Raw genomic sequence first — 18,052 nt, forward strand, 5'->3', positions numbered from 1 at the left:
CCCCCAATTTACTTTTTAACTACAAAGGAAAGACAGTAACTTCACAGTGGAGAAACCTGCCAGACACCAACTAACCAAGTAACCAAGGTACACATCACCAATAATAATATATATGAACATGAACTCTTTGATATGATACACTTGAGGACACAGCATTTTTGTGGTATTTTTGTCAAAAATATATAAGCGCATTCCATTCACAAGATAAACAAATAAACCCAAGCTGATAGAGTCTAAAAAATAACTGATCAGTACTCTTCAAAAGGATCAAGGCCATAAAAGACAAGAAAAAACTGAGGAAGTGTTACAGAATGAAAGAGACTAAAATAACTAGAAGAGAAAAAGAACATCACTACAAAAATTGGGGAAATTTTCTATACTTTAGTTAATAATATTGTACCAATGTTAACTTCCTCTTTATAATTATGCTAAGCGAAAGATGAATAACAACAAAAAAAACAAGTACAATACTATACAATTCTATTTATAGAAAATTCTAGAAAATGCAAACCAATCTATAGTGACAGAAAACAAGCAGATGAGTGCTGAGACATGCAAGGGCCGTGGGAAGCAACTACAAAGAGGCGAGAAAGAACACATGGGGGGATTGGGTATGTTCATTATCATTATTATGGTGGTTAGATCTGTGTGGTATACATGTCAAACTTAATCAAATTTATACTGTGAACATGTACAATATATGTTAATTATATCTCAGGAAAAAGAAAAGATTCTCAGCTTATCTTAGAGAGATAGGTAGAGATTTCCTTGAATCCTTCTAAACATAGAATAGGGATATAAGGAATTTTAGAAAATCACCTTATTCAGCACTAAAACCAAGGCTTCTCTAAAAATTTCTTTCAAATAATACTCGATATGTTTCGCTAATAATTAAACTGCATGATACTCTTCTAGATAAGCAGTTCCCAACTCCAGTGTCAAATCTGTGGAAACTATTTATTTTTTCTGACTAACTTTTATTAAGTCACTGGCTCTCTGATATGCCTCGACATTTGACAATGTTGATCATTCCCTTCTTAAACACTTAAATGTTTTTTAATCTTTGTTACTATATATTTCTCTTGATTTTTATGATACAGCATTTTTTTTCTTACCTTCTTGCTTGCTGCTCAAGTGCATCCTCCTTTTACCTCCTATCAAGTTGGAGTTTCTTAACACTTACCCCTGAACAGCTTTCTTGGCTTTTCTTCTCAATCTATACAATTTCCCTGGGCAGTGTGGACCTAGAGCTTCTGCTCATATCTATATACAGATGACTTCCAGATTTATAACTCCAGCCATAGCCTTGCTTTTGAATTCCAAAACTATATGAGTGTCTATTTGGTATTTTTGTTGTGATGTCCTAATGGCATCTCAATTCAACATGCTGCAAACTGCACTTACAATCTTCTCTCCATAACTAAGCCAGGTCTAATTTCTTTAACCTGCTGAATCCACCCAGTTCCACAAGCTGGTATTCTAGGTGTTTTCCTTGATATTTCTTGCCAATCTATCAGTAAATCCTGTTTATTCTAGGCCTTGAATTTCTCTTGAATCCATTCCTACTTTTCTATCTTTACAACTACCACTCGCTCTTCACCTGGACTACGCTTCAATGAACTACTAACCGGTCCTTGCATCCTTTTTGGCATCTATCAATTTTTGCACACTTTGCCAAAATAATTCTTTCAAACTGCTACTCCGTGGTTAAAAAGCCTTCAGGGCCTTCCTATTGCTCTCAGGCTAAAGAACCAATATCTATATGGTCCCTTCAGCTCCACTGTAATCTCACCAACTTCATCTATCACCAGCTAGGCTATTGCCCTCTGAGCTCTAGCCTGTCTTTTTACTTCCTTAAATGTACTATTCTCTTTCAGGATACAGATCTTGGCACATGTTAGTTTGTTTATCTGGAATGTTGGGCCCTCATATCTCTTTACCTAGTTAACTCCTACTCTTTGCTACAAAGACACTATTTCAGGAAACCTTCTGTGACTTTTAAAAATATGTTCCCCACTTATATGCTATCATAGCAACACATACTTCTCCTTTATAGCATTTATCATAGTTTGAATTTTACATATTTGTGCACACGAGCTTAATTTATGTGTGCCACTCCCACTAGACTTGAAGCTCTGTACCTAATACATTGCCTGTTATGTACTCGTAGTAGCCACTCAATATCAGAGATAAAATAATAAAATGTGTTTAATAAATTACCAATGTTTGCAAATAATTTAGTTTCAAAGTTCCTTATTTCTAATCTATTCTACTTTATTATCCCTACACTCTAAATCTATTTGCATTCTGAATTTCTATTTGCATTCTGAATTTCTTTCTTGATTCGTAGAAAAGGGGAATGATTAAGATGGGGAGTTGGGAAGTTAGGTGTAAAACTGGAGACGTTCCTGAGAATGTGTAGGAAATTCTCCTTTATTTCTGACATAGTAAGGAAAAAAAAAAAAAAAATACACCTGAGAATTGCTGCTCTAAATTACCAACTAATAGCTTATTATTTTTTAAGATAAAACAAAGTCCTAAGGAGAATAGAAATAATCTTTAGACACACATTATGTCTTTTTAGGATAGTCAGCAACACATGACTAAGGGAACTCACAGTTTATTCACTCCATTGTATCCACTGTGTGATGTCCTAGTTTTAACCTCATCTCTGGTAAAAAGCAAGCTCTTTTGATAAGTAACTGTAACAGGCAGAAAGGAGAACAATCTAGTCATCCAAAATAGTGCTTCAAGTTTTTATAACCATCCTTATACTGGTAGTTACATAAACAAAGAAAGTATTAGGCATATGCTATTTCCAGTTCCATTGATTTCAATAAAAATTCAGTTCACATATATAATACATACTTCAGCCTTTCAAGCATGATGCTGTGTATAATATCCTAAATTAAAATTTTAAATGTTGTCCTATCTGTGAAAATTATTGTATATTAGGGACTGAATGTTTGTGTTCCCCTAAATTTATATATTGAAATTCTTACCCACAATGTGATGGTATTTGAAAGTGGGGCCTTTGGGAGGTGCTTAAGGCAGGAGCGTAAAGCCCTCATGAATGGAATTAGTGCCCATATAAAAGAGGCCCCAGAGAGCTCCTTTGCCTCTTCCAACATGTGAGGACACAGTGAGAAGATGGCCATCTATGAATCAGGAAGCTCTCACCAGACATTGAATCTGCCAGTGCTTTGGTCTTGGACTTCCCAGGCTCCAGAACTGTGAGAAATATGTTTGCTTAATCTACCTGTCTATGGTATTTTTGTTACAGCAGCCTGACCAGACTAAGACCTTGTATCTTCTGTTAAATGGCTGAATAGTATATAGAGTACATTATTGCTCTGATTAAAAAGGTAATAAATGCCAGAAAAAAAACAAAGGAAATAAAACCCCAAATCACACTTTATCCTGATAATCAAAATAACCATTGCTAATATTTTATATATTATTTGAATTTTGTTTTTGGTGTGTGTGAATTTTTTTTTTTTTTTTGTTTTTTTTACATAAATAAGATTATGGTATACACATTGCCCCACTGTGAACATTTTGCAAACCTGTATTCTTTTCTAACCTTCATAATGGATACAACATATTCCTGAAAGCAGTGGTTCTGAACTGGGGTGACTTTGTCCAAAGGGGACATTGGGCAAAACCTGCAAACATTTTTTATTGTCATGACTGAATGACTGGGGTGTAGTCGTATGAGTGTTACCAGTGCTTATACATCTAGTGTGTAGAGGCCAGGAATGCTGCGAAAGGCAGCCCCTCATGCACAGGCAGCCCCTCCTACCAGAACTATCCAGTCCAAAATGTCAAAAGTGACAAGGCTGAGAAACCCTGTTTCAGTGCACTGTATTTTAAATGCTGAAATCAGTGGAAGATGAAATCGGATCTTATACTGCATTGTCATTAATTTTTGAAGATATGTTACTAAACCTCCACTGTACTTTTTCTATGGTGATGCATAAAGTCCCTTTTAATATTCCTAAACTTCTTTATAATGTATTCCCATTGGGCAGCTTCTGAAAAGGAAAGAAAAATCCTGGCACCCAATCCCTAAACATCCAGTTATGAAAATGTAATTCTTAACACAGCATTATGTAATTCTCAGAGTACTCTGAATCTCACCTTAGAATTTATTGCAATGTAATTTTACATTGATTTATGTGTCTCCTCCACTAAATTATAACTTCCACAAAGGAAAGAACCGTGCCTGTCTTTTCTCACCATGATGTTATGTTTCTTAGCATAAGTCCTTAAACATAGTAAGCACTTAAGTGTTTATTAAATGAATGATTAACAGCAGTAACCAGGGCAATGAAGTAATTACTTTTCATACGTTGGTCACAGAAACCAAAGAAAATACATATATAAATAAAATAAAAGTGACGTGTATTAATTGGAATATTCAAAAGTAACATACATATTTATTACATCAAATGTTTAACATTAAATGGAGGGCTCAGTATAGTTAAAATTGCATAAAATACCAATGGCACGTATTCATACACCTTACATTTTGTGATTTATTTTCATGAATGACTTAACCCAATAATCTGATTTACACCCAGCAGTAGATTTCTTGTTTAATTTCTAGTTATTAATTCATCGATTTACTCTTTATTTCAGATTAATGCACAGATGTTAAAGACCAAGCACATGAAATATCTGATTCCTTCAAATTATTTTATTGCCCAATATTGTTTTGTCTCTTTCAATTCTAGTAGGGATCAAAGAAAAAAAATTAAATTTAAAAAAGTCAGTTGAAAATATCTATTACTTGGTATCTCACTGGCACATGATAAAAACACATCAATTATATATGGTCACACATTATGCTCTTCCTATTTTTATTAAAATCATCTGAATTTACCTTCAGATAAATTTTTAGTATAAGTAAGATTTCTACACTATATCCCTCAGTAGTTCCAAATCTAATTGGGAGAAGCAAAATAAGACACCTAAATATTTGATTACACTTAAGCTACAGAAGTAAATGTTTTAAACCCTTAAAAATGCATGCTCCAGAAAGGCATAAATTGAATTCCCAATTCTGCCATTTAATGTACTTTATAATCTTAGACAGATTATTGTTAAATTCCGAGTCTCAGTTTACTCATCTGCACAATGGGAAAAATACCACTTACCTCATAGTTTCATTGAAAAAATTAAATGAGATCATACACATAAAGTGCCCAATAAAAGCCTGACACAGAGCATATTAAATAAGTAACTCCTTTAAGGCCATGGGTACATTCCACACATATAATACAGACTCTGACCTCAAATTCCTAGGGAAGAAAGGCAGGACTATTTTGCAGTAATTTGCTTACTGGTTACATGGGTATACAGGGAAGTGAATAGTGCATTTACTCAGTAAAGTTCCCTTTTCCTTGCCTAGCTATTTACTGTCCAATAGAAGAGAGAAGGATATAGACTGATACTTCTTTGGTGGTACTACTGAAGCCCACCATTTAATTTCTCTTCAGTTGGACAGGGCTGGTTATCAATACAATACTCTTCTCCAAAATGGGATAAATATAAACAAAACAAATAGAGTGGTTTACCTATTTATTCTAAAGACATCTTTTTATGTCTTTCTGTGAAATACAGTAGTTCCTTAAAAACAAGAAAAACAACAACAAAAAACAAAACACTAACGGAGTCTTTTGTTTTTGTGGCTATATAGGAAAGGAGCGGTGAGAGAGGAAGACACTCTTATCAGCATGCATTATGGTGGGCTCGGTTTACCTGGCTCATGGCTTTTAGCCAGGCAGTGAGTGCCTGCAATAACTGAAAATTGATGGGTACCTCTAAGTTCCAAACTGAAGTTTTAAAAGTAGGTCATTACTTCACATACGTATATGCTGAAACCGTTCTTGCTCCATTGGAAAATCAGCTTTATTTAAAAAATAAATTTTGAAGATAGAAAATAAAGTCTGAGGTGAAATATTGGCACTAATCACAACTTCCAAAGGTACATGTGATTTTCTCTGATGTCCCACAGATTAGATGAACAGTGGCTTATTAGAAGAACAAATTATCTCAGATGAAAACATCAGGGCCTTCAGTAAGGTTTTTTAAAAATCATTTTCACTTCTACTTAGAAAGGAACAAACAAATAGCTTTCAGGCTTTTAAACCTGGGCACACAGGCATACTAAAAAGAGACTGCCGTGCTGTACGAGGCACAGGGAAACAGTGAAGACGTACCTCAAATTTGCCACACAGGGGCTGCTGCTGGCAATGACAACCTATCACAGGGGACATTTTAGGGGGAACAAAACCATCACGCATTTCCTCTTAAAAATTATGACAGACAGGTGTGATAATTTTCAATGAAGAGAATACATAAACGAAGACAGCATTAACAACAGTAAAGGCAGTTGCAAATAGTGACTAGAGTAGAATGTAATTAATTTAACAATGTGTCATTGGATGGGTTGTCTCAAAGGAAGTGAAAGATATCAACTATTAAAGAAAAGAGAGAAAGGGCACATGAGAGATAAGAATGGTATGAGCAAGGCTGTGAACATGGGAATTAGCTATTTGGATGTAGGTATGCAACAAATGGTAGCAACATTAGAGGAAGTAATAAAAGATAAATGTGATTTGGTGGTTCCCTGATAGAGGATTTTGATGCTGTGTGTGAATCAGCATAGGTTTCAGGGAATGGCTCCCATGATAAAGAGGAGTGTTTAAGGAAGAGGCAGCAGCTCTGCATATAACTAAAAGAAGTTAAGAGGGATTAAAGGCAGGACACCTGCCCCAAGGCTGTTGTCCAAACATCCGAGGACAAGGAGCTGGACCAAGCTTTCGGCTGTTATCATTGTGGAAAAATGGGCCACAGCAGATAATACATTTTTCTTAGGTAGGAAGGAAATTGGAATGTACTAGTTCTTTGGGAATTAAATCAGATGGGTCCCAGAAGTTGAATAGTTCAAAATCTTACTTTGGTATGCCCTTCTTGTATAAGATATAGTTTGATTTTAAAAGTTAAAAATTCACTTAGACGACAGTATCAGAATGTTAATGTTGAAACGTCAACAGAGCATATATAGATAGGTTTGTGCCCCTTCTGTGCAAAGTCTCTTTACCTATTTGCAAATTTATAATAGGAAAGGAAAAAAAGTGGGGGAAAAAAGGTGGAATGTCATGTGTACTAAAAAAAGGAGCAAAGACTTGAATACAAATATTTCACTGTATCCTAATTTATAATGTGGTTGGAATAGGTTAAGCTCTAAAAAGTAGTATTATAGTTAGAATTAAACCTATTAAGTTATAAAAACTCAGATGTTTTGTCTATTGTGTAATAAAACTCAAAATGAGGTAAGAACTGTGCAAAATAATGTTAGGTAAAGTAAAGGCACAATTTGAACTCCAGCTTAATCAACTTGTGAACTTAAGTGAATCAACATCAAAAACCAATAAAGTAGATAAATTTATGGTAAACAGTATTTGTAACCAAGTTTCTTAAACTGTGATCTATGGATAGAATGTGTGGTATGGGGGTGTCTATGAACTAAGATGGGAAAATGAATTTCGTATCTATTTTTCTCTAACTTCAATTTGAAATTTATACAGTGTCTTCAATGATGTACGTAGGAGGAAAACCTCAGCAATATTAGTACCTGTGACTTTGTCACCAATAGAAATCAGATATTTTCATATGACATTACGATTATAGCAGATACGGCCAAGTGTCACTAACACTGTGATGACTTTATAGTAACAATTAGACTTACTGCTAGATCCTGTTATTTTATGCCTTAATAAAGAAACACATATGAGGTTGGTCAATTAAGTTCACCAACTTGTTGCATCGATGTTGCTAAACTCTTTTGATGTCAGAAGGATTACTCATTATAAATTTGTACCAACTGGACAGTTAACCAAGTTTACTGTTTGGAAGTGCTGAAAAGGCTGCGTGAAAAAGTTAGACGACCTGAACTTTTCGCCAACAATTCATGGCTCTTGCATTACGACAATGCACCAGCTCACAAGGCACTGTCTGTGGGGGAGTTTTTAGCCAGTAAACAAATAACTGTATTGGAACACCCTCCCTACTCACCTGATCTGGCCCCCAGTGACTTCTTTCTTTACCTGAAGCTAAAGAAAATATTGAAAGAAAGATATTTTGATGACATTCAGGACATCAAGGGTAGGTAATATGACAACAGCTCTGATGGCCATTCCAGAAAAAGAGTTCCAAAACTGCTTTGAAGGGTGGACTAGGCACTGGCATCAGTGCATAGCTTCCCAAAGGGAGTACTTTGAAGGTGACCACAGTGATATTCAGTAATGAGGTATGTAGCACTTTTTCTAGGATGAGTTCGCAAAATTAATTGTCAGACCTTGTATAACCATATATATAAACAACTGTTGAATATATCTGCCTATATATTCCACAAACATGTCAGTCTCAATATGTCTACCCATTTCTTACCTCACTTTCCTCCCAAACTTGCTCCTTAACCTTTACATATAATTCAAAAGAATAATATCCTCAATTCATTGACCAAAAAAACCCTTAATTTTTCTTCTTTTACCATCACATCTAATTAGTTCCCAAATCCTGTTGGGACTTAGTCTCTCTCAAATTTGTCAATCTCCAATGTCATTTTAACCTCTCTTACCAGAATTTCTATAATAACTTCCTAACTAGTTTCTCTGACTACCATCTAAATCTTATCTACATCCCTTCTCCCATTCACCCTCTACACTTCTGCTACACTGGCTTAAAAAACACAACCAGATCACTCTTAATCTTGTTTAAAATTTCTGAGCAAGGCATAAAATGGTCTTTTAGTTCTGGCCTCTACATCCTTTTCCATCTACTATAGATTCCGGTCAGCAATGTCCCCGTATTTATCCTTCTACCAATGTTACCGTGTTCTTGTAATTAGTACCTGAATAGGCCATGTGCTCTCCTACTCAACTTTTGACTGGCTGTCACACAAGATTTCATGCAAGGATTCCCAGGAGGAAATCTCTTCAACCCCTCACGTTTCCTGTGCAGAGTTCCTCCACCATCCTGTGCACACTGCTTTATTGGCGCTTGCCAACATTATAATGTCATCACTGCCTTTATATCCATCTCAGCTAGACTGCGAGCTCCCAATGCACTTATCAAATAAAACTAGGGTTAGCACTAGGTCTTTTTCTTTACCTATGTCTGTAGCCCTGAGGAGAGTGTCTTTCACACATGAAGGACTCAGTAAATGCTAAAGGAATAAAATATACCAAGAATTTTGAAGCTTTATCCATTGTCAAACATTTTTTTGTTCACTTTTTAGATAAATGGCTTAACGATTAAAAAAATAAGGATCCATAATTCACCTGATGGCTGATTTTATTTGTTTGATAAGTGTTTTTAAAAATTTAGTTCAAAGCCATGTGATCTTTCTTTAGAAATGTGGAAAACATGATTTATTTATGGCAAAAATATAATAAGGAACAAATGGAGCTGACTTCTGACAGCGTAGGTCCGCCCTCCCCAAAGACCAAATATCAGGTGTCATTTCAGATGGCTCAGGTGTATTTATTTACCAAATTACTTTCCCTTATGAACCTGTGCATCTAGGAGAGGACATATATTAATGGCTGGAGAAAAACATGGGAATCAAAGTTTTCTTCACTATTGTTCTATACATTTTCTTAGGCAGTTTGTTTTATGCAATTTGCTTGAAGCTTGCCATACTCTATAATTAGCTAAGTTCATTATGGTATACAATATCCAAACAAAAAGATTATCTAAAAAGAATGGATAATCTTCAGAGACTGCCCTGTACTTTTACTATGGCTTGCTTTATGACTGTGTCATTACGAAACCTAGTTTTATTTGATAAGTGCATTTATAAATTCATTGTCCTCCAGCTCAAATTTTCTTAAATGCTTTTTGTAACATAACACATTACAAAAGCATGTTGCAAAATGGCACAGATTTTATGATGTCCCCAAGCCATAAAATCTTTTATTGCCATTTAAACAAAGAAATAAACAATTCCCATTTGAAGAGCTGTGTATTACGAGAAACAAGGCACTGATATGGTTCTGTTAGTCTCTGATGAAAGGAATCATTAGCTGAAACACCATCAGGCCCTATTTATGGCCATTCTGCCATTGCTTCTTAAATACCTAGCAACTTCCGAGAATGTACCTAGCTAAGGGTGGACTTCGAAAAGTTTTAGTTCTCCAAAGGTTTTAGCGTAAAGGTGACTACTCTGCATAATCCTTATTTTCCAAACTTTTTTTCCTAATAAAGAATTGTATTTACTTAGAAGCATTCAGAATGTCAACAAAACAGCTGCAATTTTTTTTTGCAATTACAGAGTGGTATTCAGTTAACAACAATTATTTCATACAAGCTGCATCAGAGACAACTGGAGATGAAAAACTTACCATCCCCATATATAACTAATTTTTGCTGTGTCCCAACAAGGACTGGCTTTAAGTTTCCATGCCAATTTACCACCCCCGTACTGTACCAGGCAAGGTTAGTGGCAATTACGAAAAAAGACACTGTGCAGTTTAAAACCAAATCTTACACAGTCTTAACATTGCAATTTTTTTCTTTAAAAGGAGTAAGTTTTGTAAAGTGGGGTTCAATGTTTTATAGCCAAGGGGGAAAAAAAGTGCTAATACCAACTTATTTATCATAATCTTCTTTATCTTCTTCTTGCTCCTCCTCCTCTTCCTCTTCCTCCTCTTCCATCTTTTTCTTGCTCTTTTCAGCCTTGACAACTCCCTTTTTTGCTGCATCAGGCTTTCCTTTAGGTCGGTATATAGCAATATCCTTTTCGTATTTTTCCTTCAGCTCAGCAGCCTTCTTCTCATAAGCAGCCTTCTTCTGCGTGTCATCTGCAGCAGTGTTATTCCACATGTCTCCCAGCTTCTTTGCAACGTCACCAATGGATAGGCCGGGATGCTCTCTTTGGAGCTCTGGGCAATACTCAGAACCAAACAAGAAAAAGGCAGAAGGAGGCCTCTTGCATGCATTGGGATCCTTGAACTTTTTTGTTTCCCCTTTAGGAGGGATATAAGTTTTCATTTCTCTTTCATAACAGGCCTTGCCTGCCTTTGCTAAGTCTTTAAATTTTCCGTTCTCTTTAGCAGACATCGTCCCCCCGGCTCTCTGAGCACTTCTGAGAAAACTCTGAGAAGTTGAAGCATCTGGATGTTTCTTCTTTTGCCCCTGCCGGCAGGTTTGCACAAAGAATGTGTATGATGACATTTCGCCTCTCGGCTTCTTACGATCTCCTTTGCCCGTGTTTAATTATTTGTCCTCAGCAACCACAGAGGTGCCCAGTGCCCGTCCGACTGGCACTCGCCCTGGTGCTGTCTCTATGGAGCCCAATGCACTGCCCTGGTTGTGAGAGCGGGAGCCAGATGCAGCCTCTGTTTTTCAAACTTTTATGTAACTGAATAGGATTTTTAAATATCTTCCATTTATTAAAGGCAACGTGGTAGAATTTGGGCCTAGTTTTGAGGCTTAGAATACCCACATATTCAATTTTACGTTGTAGGATAACATTAGTGTAAGCATTAAGAGTATGTGAAGGTCCAGGATGAGAGACTCCACCTCTAGTGGTAAAGGCAAATTTAATATGAAAAACAATTTTAACTTTAATAGTACTTACTATTTATCAAATGTTTACCAAGTGCAAGGCACTCTCCTGAAATTGAAATGTCTTGTCTCAATCTCCTCAGTAACCTTAGGAGGTACGCACTATTAGCTCCAACTTACAGTCAGACTCAGAAGCCCAGAGACAGGTACTTGGCAGCTAGTATCTGGAAGGAAGAATCAGGACTCAACAGCACTGGTCTGAGTCCAAAGCCCCGGTCTGGGCAGGCATCAGGCTAAGCTATCCATGTGATATCTGATTTAAATAAATAAATAAATAAATAAAACAATGGGTGAAGGTGGCCAAAAGGTACAAACTTCCAGTCATAAAATAAATAAGTCCTGGGGATATAATGTATAACATGGTGACTATGGTTAATAGTACCATATTGTATATTTGAAAGTTGCTAAGAGAGTAGATCTTAAAAGGTCTCATCTCAGAAAAATAAATGTGTAACTGTGTGGTGATAGATGTTAACTAGACTTACTGCGGTGGTCATTTCACAATATGTACAAATATTGAATCATTCTGTTGTACACCTGAAATGATTATAATGTTATATGTCAATTATATCTCAATAAAATCAATCCCTGAATTCGATACCATATAATAATTGTTTATGTCTTTGCCCTCTGACCATGAACTCCTTGAGGGTAGAGATCCAGCCTTAATCATGTCTGTATTTCCAGGATTGAGTACAACAGCGTATGGTACACTTAAGCACTTATCATTCATTCATTCATCCAGCAGATGTTTATTGAACACCTGATATATGTCAGCCCTGGGACAGGTGTTGGAGATACGACTGAGTAAAACCTGACATAGCACTGCTTTCAAGTAGCTTACGGCCTAGTGGGGAAGCAGATATTAATCCAATAATCTCACTAGTGAAGGTTTAATTACAGACTGAGATAAATGTTCTGAAGGAAAGAAATAATTAATTGAACTTAACTGACAAAGGAACCTGATCTAATTTGGTAGGTGAAGGAGGATTTCTAAGGAAGAAATCCTTTAGCTGACATGTGGAGGATGAGTAGGATTAAAAAGGCAAAATCGAGAAGGAAGAGAGGAGCCCAGGTAGAGGTTGCAAAGGCCCCGTGAAAGGAACAGAGAGCTAGGGGGAAAGTGCAGCAAGATGATGCAAGAGAGGCAGGTGGGTGTTGACCAGGCCGGGTCTCTCAGGTCATGTTAAAATTTTAACATTCATCTCAAGAAAAGGAAATCTGTGGAAGATTTCTAAGAAGGGAGACGATGTCTGGCTGTAGTACAGAGAAAAGATTGGCAGGCCAAGAGATTTCCTGGGTGATCATTCCATGCTCAGTAATGTGCTAGGTAATGTTAAAAAAAAAAAAAAAGAGACACACACACAGAGATTTATAAAGCAGATAAACATCTTTTTATACAACCAATAGATTTCTTTTCTTAATGCTTTTAAAATGATATGATTTATAAATAGTGATTTACATAATTTTTGCTTTTCAGCTACACACCTACAACTTATTTTTTCAACTGGTATTTTTTAAGGCAGGCACAGTTCTAAATACTAGGGTTATAGGAGTAAAAAAGGCAAGACACTCTCTCCCTTAGAGCTTAACTTCTAATGGAATTGAGAGATAATATACAAGTTAAAAATGTTTAAAAAAATAAGTAATTGCAAGTGAAGATAAGTGCTATCAAGAAAATCAAATAGAAACAAGTAAGAGCTATGAGTGGTCAGAAAAGGCCTCTCTGAGAAGGTAACATTGGATTAAAAACAAGAACAGCGAGCCAAACAGAGACTGGAGGAAGAGCAGAGGCAAAGGACTGAAGGTGGGACTACACTTGAGTATAACTAGGAAACAGCAAGAAGTCAAAGTGAAGTGAGCGAGGGGGAGGATGGTACAAGATGTTTAAGAACACAGGCTGGGAGAGGGAGCGGATCATTAGGGTCTTGAGGACCTGGTAAGATGTTTGTATTTTATTCTATGGCACATTTGTTGTATGGCACTGGGAAGCCATAGGACATTTTGATACAGGAGAATAACATGATCTTATTTATCTGCTGTGTAGACGGGGGGTGGGGGGGTAGACTGTGGGGGGGAGAGGGAGAAAAGTAGCAGGAAGATAATTTGAGTTGGTGCAGTGATCTAGGCAAGTGACAATGGAGATTCGATTAGCAGTGAAGGATGAACAAATGGATTCAGGACATACAGGGGGTGCCAAAAAAATGTATACACATGACTTGTAGTCATCTTTTGTTATTGCTATATATTGAGTATTAAATTTTTAATAGTTTTTTCCTTTCTTAAAAGCTATATACATTTTTTTTGTCACCCTGTTATATTTTCAACTATACTAGGTTGATAAAAATTGTCTATTTTCATTAGATCACAGGAGTTTGCTTTTTCAAGGAAACCTATGGCAAATACTTTTGCAAAAGAAAGAACTTGTCTTTATTTCATCCATAATATAAATTCAGACTTTGACATACCAGGTTTGTTTAAAAGTAGAATATGTCTGTATCCATTCATCTATCCATGAGCATCTAAGTTGCTTCCGTATCTTGGCTATTGTAAATAACGCTGCAATGAACATGGGGGTGCATATATCTTTTTGAATTAGTGTTTTTGTTTTCTTTGGATAAATACTCAGAAGTGGTATTGCTGGATTGTATGGAATATCCGTTTTCAGTTTTTGAGGAATTGTCATACTGTTTTCCATAGAGGCTGCACCAATTTGCAATCCCACCAACAGTGCACAAGGGTTCCCTTTTCTCCACATCTTTGCCAACACATGTTGTTTGTTGACTTTCTGATAATAGCCATTTTGACTAGTGTGAGGTGTTATCTCATTGTAGTTTTGATTTGCAGTTCCCTGATGATTAGTGATGTCAAACATCTTTTCATAGGTCTGTTGGCCATCTGTATGTCTTCTTTAGAGAAATGTCTTTTCATGTCTTCTACCCATTTTTTTGATCATATTGTTTATATTTTTGTTATTGAGTTGTATGAGTTTCTTATATATTTTGGATATCAACCCCTTATAGGATATACCATTTGCAAATATATTCTCCTAGTCGGTGGGTTGACTTTTTGTTTTGTTGAAGGCTTCCTCTGCTGTGCAAAGCTTTTCAGTTTTATGTAATTCCATGTGTTTATTTTTGCTTTTATTTCCCTTGCTCGAGGGGAAGTGTCCAAAAAGATATTACTTAGACTGATGTCAGATGGTGTACTTCCTATGTTTTCTTCTAGGAGTTTTATGGTTCCAGGCCTTACATTTGTCTTTAACTCATTTTGATTTTATTTTTGTATAAATAAAAAAGAGAGTGGTACGGTTTCTTTTTTTTCTTTTTCTTTCTTTTTTTGCATGTATCTGTCCAGTTTCCCCAGCACCACTTGTTGAAGAGACTGTCGTTACGCCAGTGTATATTTTTATCTCCTTTGTCATAGATTAGTTGACCATGTAAGTGAAGAGTTATTTATGGCCTCTCTGTTCTGTTCCATTGATCTGTGTGTCTGTTTTTGTGCCAGTACCATGCTGTTTTGGTTATTATAACCTTGCAGCATACATGGTTTGGGATCAGGGAGAGTGATACCTCCAACTTTGTTCTTCTTTCTCAAGATTGCTTTGGTTATTTGGGGTCTCTTATAATTCCATATACATTTTAGGCTTATTTATTCTAGTTGTGAGAAGAATGGTACTCGTATTTTGATAGGAATTTCATTGAATCTGTAAGTTGCTTTGAGTAGTATGGTCATTTTAACAATGTTAGTCCTTCCAATCCATGAGCATGCTATATTCTTCCATTCTTTGTGTTTTCTACAATTTCTTTCCTCAATGTCTTAACAGTTTTCAGAGTACAGGTCTTTCACCTCCTTGGTTAAATTTATTCCTAGGTATTTTATTCTTTTTGATGCAATTGTGAATGGCATTGTTTTTTGCATTTCTCCTTCTGATGGTTCATTATTAGAAGATTTGGTATATACAGAGGGTGCCAAAAAAATGTTAAGAAAAGAAAATAAACTGTATGAAAATTGTAATAATATATACTTATAACAAAAGATGAATACAAGTCATGTGTATACATTTTTTTGGCACCCTGGTATATACAATGGAATATTACACAGCAATAAAAAAGAATAAAAGTTTGCCATTTGCAACAACATGGATGGATCCAGACGGCATTATGCTAAGTGAAATAAGTTAGGCAGAGGAAGACAAATACTGTATGGTTTCACTTATATGTGGAATCTGAAGATAAAACAAAACAAAACAGACTAATTGAAACAGAGACTAAAGGGATGGTTTCCACTAGGGCAGGGGTGGTGGGATGGGTAAAAAGAAGAAGGGAATATAGTCAGTAATTTCGTGGTAAGCTAGTACAGATGACTACTAGAATTAGTGACCACATTGTAAGGTATAGAAATGTTGAATCACTACATTGTACACCGGAAACTAATATAATGAATATAAGGTTGTATACCAACTATACTTATATAGTTAAATAAAAAAACATTATTCAATATGTATCAAAGAATTTACATTTTTTCTTTGAGAATAAACATTGGCTATTTTTTTTCTATATCCATCAGTCTAATACTTTGTAATCAAGTAATCAAATAATTACCTGTTTCACTTATTTGTGTATAGTATTAAATACCATAAGATAACTCAAAAACTAGTAAATGTAAAGACTCAAGAATCATGTAGAGTTTTAATATTAATAATTATAATTTTTGTAAAAAAAGCATATGTCTGTATTATTTTGATTCATGGTTTTTCCATACCTTTATGTAAATGCAGGCTTTACAGTGAAGGAACTTCACTTACTAAAAGCTCTTCTAGGATAAAGATGAGAGGAAAGTGAAAGCTACTCTCATACTACCCACGTCTTTTACTCTAATTTCTTATAGATCTTCAGTTTTTCTTGTCCATAAAACTCCAAGGACTCCATTGCATTTACCAGGTTTATGGAATAAATAAACACATCAGAGTCCCCAATTACAGATCTTTTTTACACACTGAAAAATTGCAACCTAAATAATATTTTGGTAAGAAATGTTAAAACCCTAGGGGATCAAATTTTAATGTTATTTATTTCTTCAAAACTAGAAGAGTTACTTGTGAACATTTTAGATTTTTGTTCTGTCTTTGAAAAAAAAGAAATGTTAGTATTCCACTAATTTCCAGAGAACTCAACTTCAGTTTTGATGGCTAAATGATAAGAGAGATAAATGATGTGAAAAATCCAGAGAAATTGAAAGCTCAAGCGATAACTTTCTCATAAAATATTCTACAGCAGACATAAACTCCACTGACATACCTTAAATTCTTAGCATTAAGAAAGAACAACTTGTAGAATGGAAGTCTATACTTTCATAAATGTTTATAGTCTAACAAGTATAATTTCAAAGTCACCAATCTCTGATGTGCAAAACCATACTGGTTTCACAGCAAGTGAATCTAACTTGTCTATTTAGCTTTCATTTTCTGTACATGGACTAGGACAACAATTTTCAGGGCAAATCATTTGGTTCCAGTTTTAAAGCTCAATTTCTTTGGGGTAAATAGTCAGGATTCTCCCCTGGTACATTCTCCTCTCCATCTCCCATCCTTGATGCCTCAGAGGACCTGGGAAGGCACAGCACTTACATGAATCAGGGCATCTGAGGTGGGAGGAAGGAGGGTGAATGGTCCATGGGTGTCCTCTGTCAATACTGGCTCAGGGTGGGAGAGGGCTTTTCATAAAATGCTCATCATTCATTCATTCTTATTGAATCCCTATGTGCATAGCAGTAAACACAACCTAAAAAAGGCCTTTATCTCATGGAGCTTATAATCCAGTGGGGATAGATAAACAAAAAATAAATACATAATAGGTGGCATTAAGTACCATGAAGAAAAATAAACTGTAAGGAAACAGAGAATGTATGTGTGGGGTAGACATGTCACTTAGGATGGTCAAATAAGGTCTTTTTAAGGAAGTGACATTTGATTTAGAGATGTGAATGAAGTAGCAGACTCACGTGGATACCTAAGGGAAGATCCTTCTAGGCAGGAGGAACCATAAGTGCTTGGAGGGTGCAAGAGACAGTGAGGAGACCATTGTGGCTATAGCAGAGTGAATGCGGGGACAGGTAATAAGGGATGCCATCAGAAAGAGGGCAGAGTATCAGGACTGGACGTTATAGAAAATCCTACTTTTAGTGCATGATCACTGGTTAAAAGTTCTGAAGCAGCCTGTCAGCAAGTTTCCACTGGGAAGGGAAAACCAAGTACTATGCGCCAGGCACTCAGACGCATCACATGCACGTTAGCATCTGTAAGTCTAAAATCCAGTTTACAAATGAGGGATCTGAGGCTCATACTGGTTAAGGCTCTCATTGTCTCTATTATAAACACAATATGTCCTCATCATTTTGGCACTTGACCTGGTGG

General features: G+C 35.9%; 1 protein-coding gene and 1 pseudogene across 6 annotated transcripts in view; both read right to left on the reverse strand.

The window, feature by feature from the left end:
- The window catches only part of RNF180 (ring finger protein 180), a 142,539-nt gene that overhangs the window by 53,437 nt on the left and 71,050 nt on the right, over positions 1-18,052 (reverse strand). The window lies entirely within an intron of this gene.
- Positions 10,496-11,283, reverse strand: LOC109453226 (high mobility group protein B1; annotated as a pseudogene).

The sequence above is a fragment of the Rhinolophus sinicus genome, linkage group LG03, assembly GCF_036562045.2.
Source record: "Rhinolophus sinicus isolate RSC01 linkage group LG03, ASM3656204v1, whole genome shotgun sequence".
Lineage (NCBI taxonomy): Eukaryota > Metazoa > Chordata > Mammalia > Chiroptera > Rhinolophidae > Rhinolophus > Rhinolophus sinicus.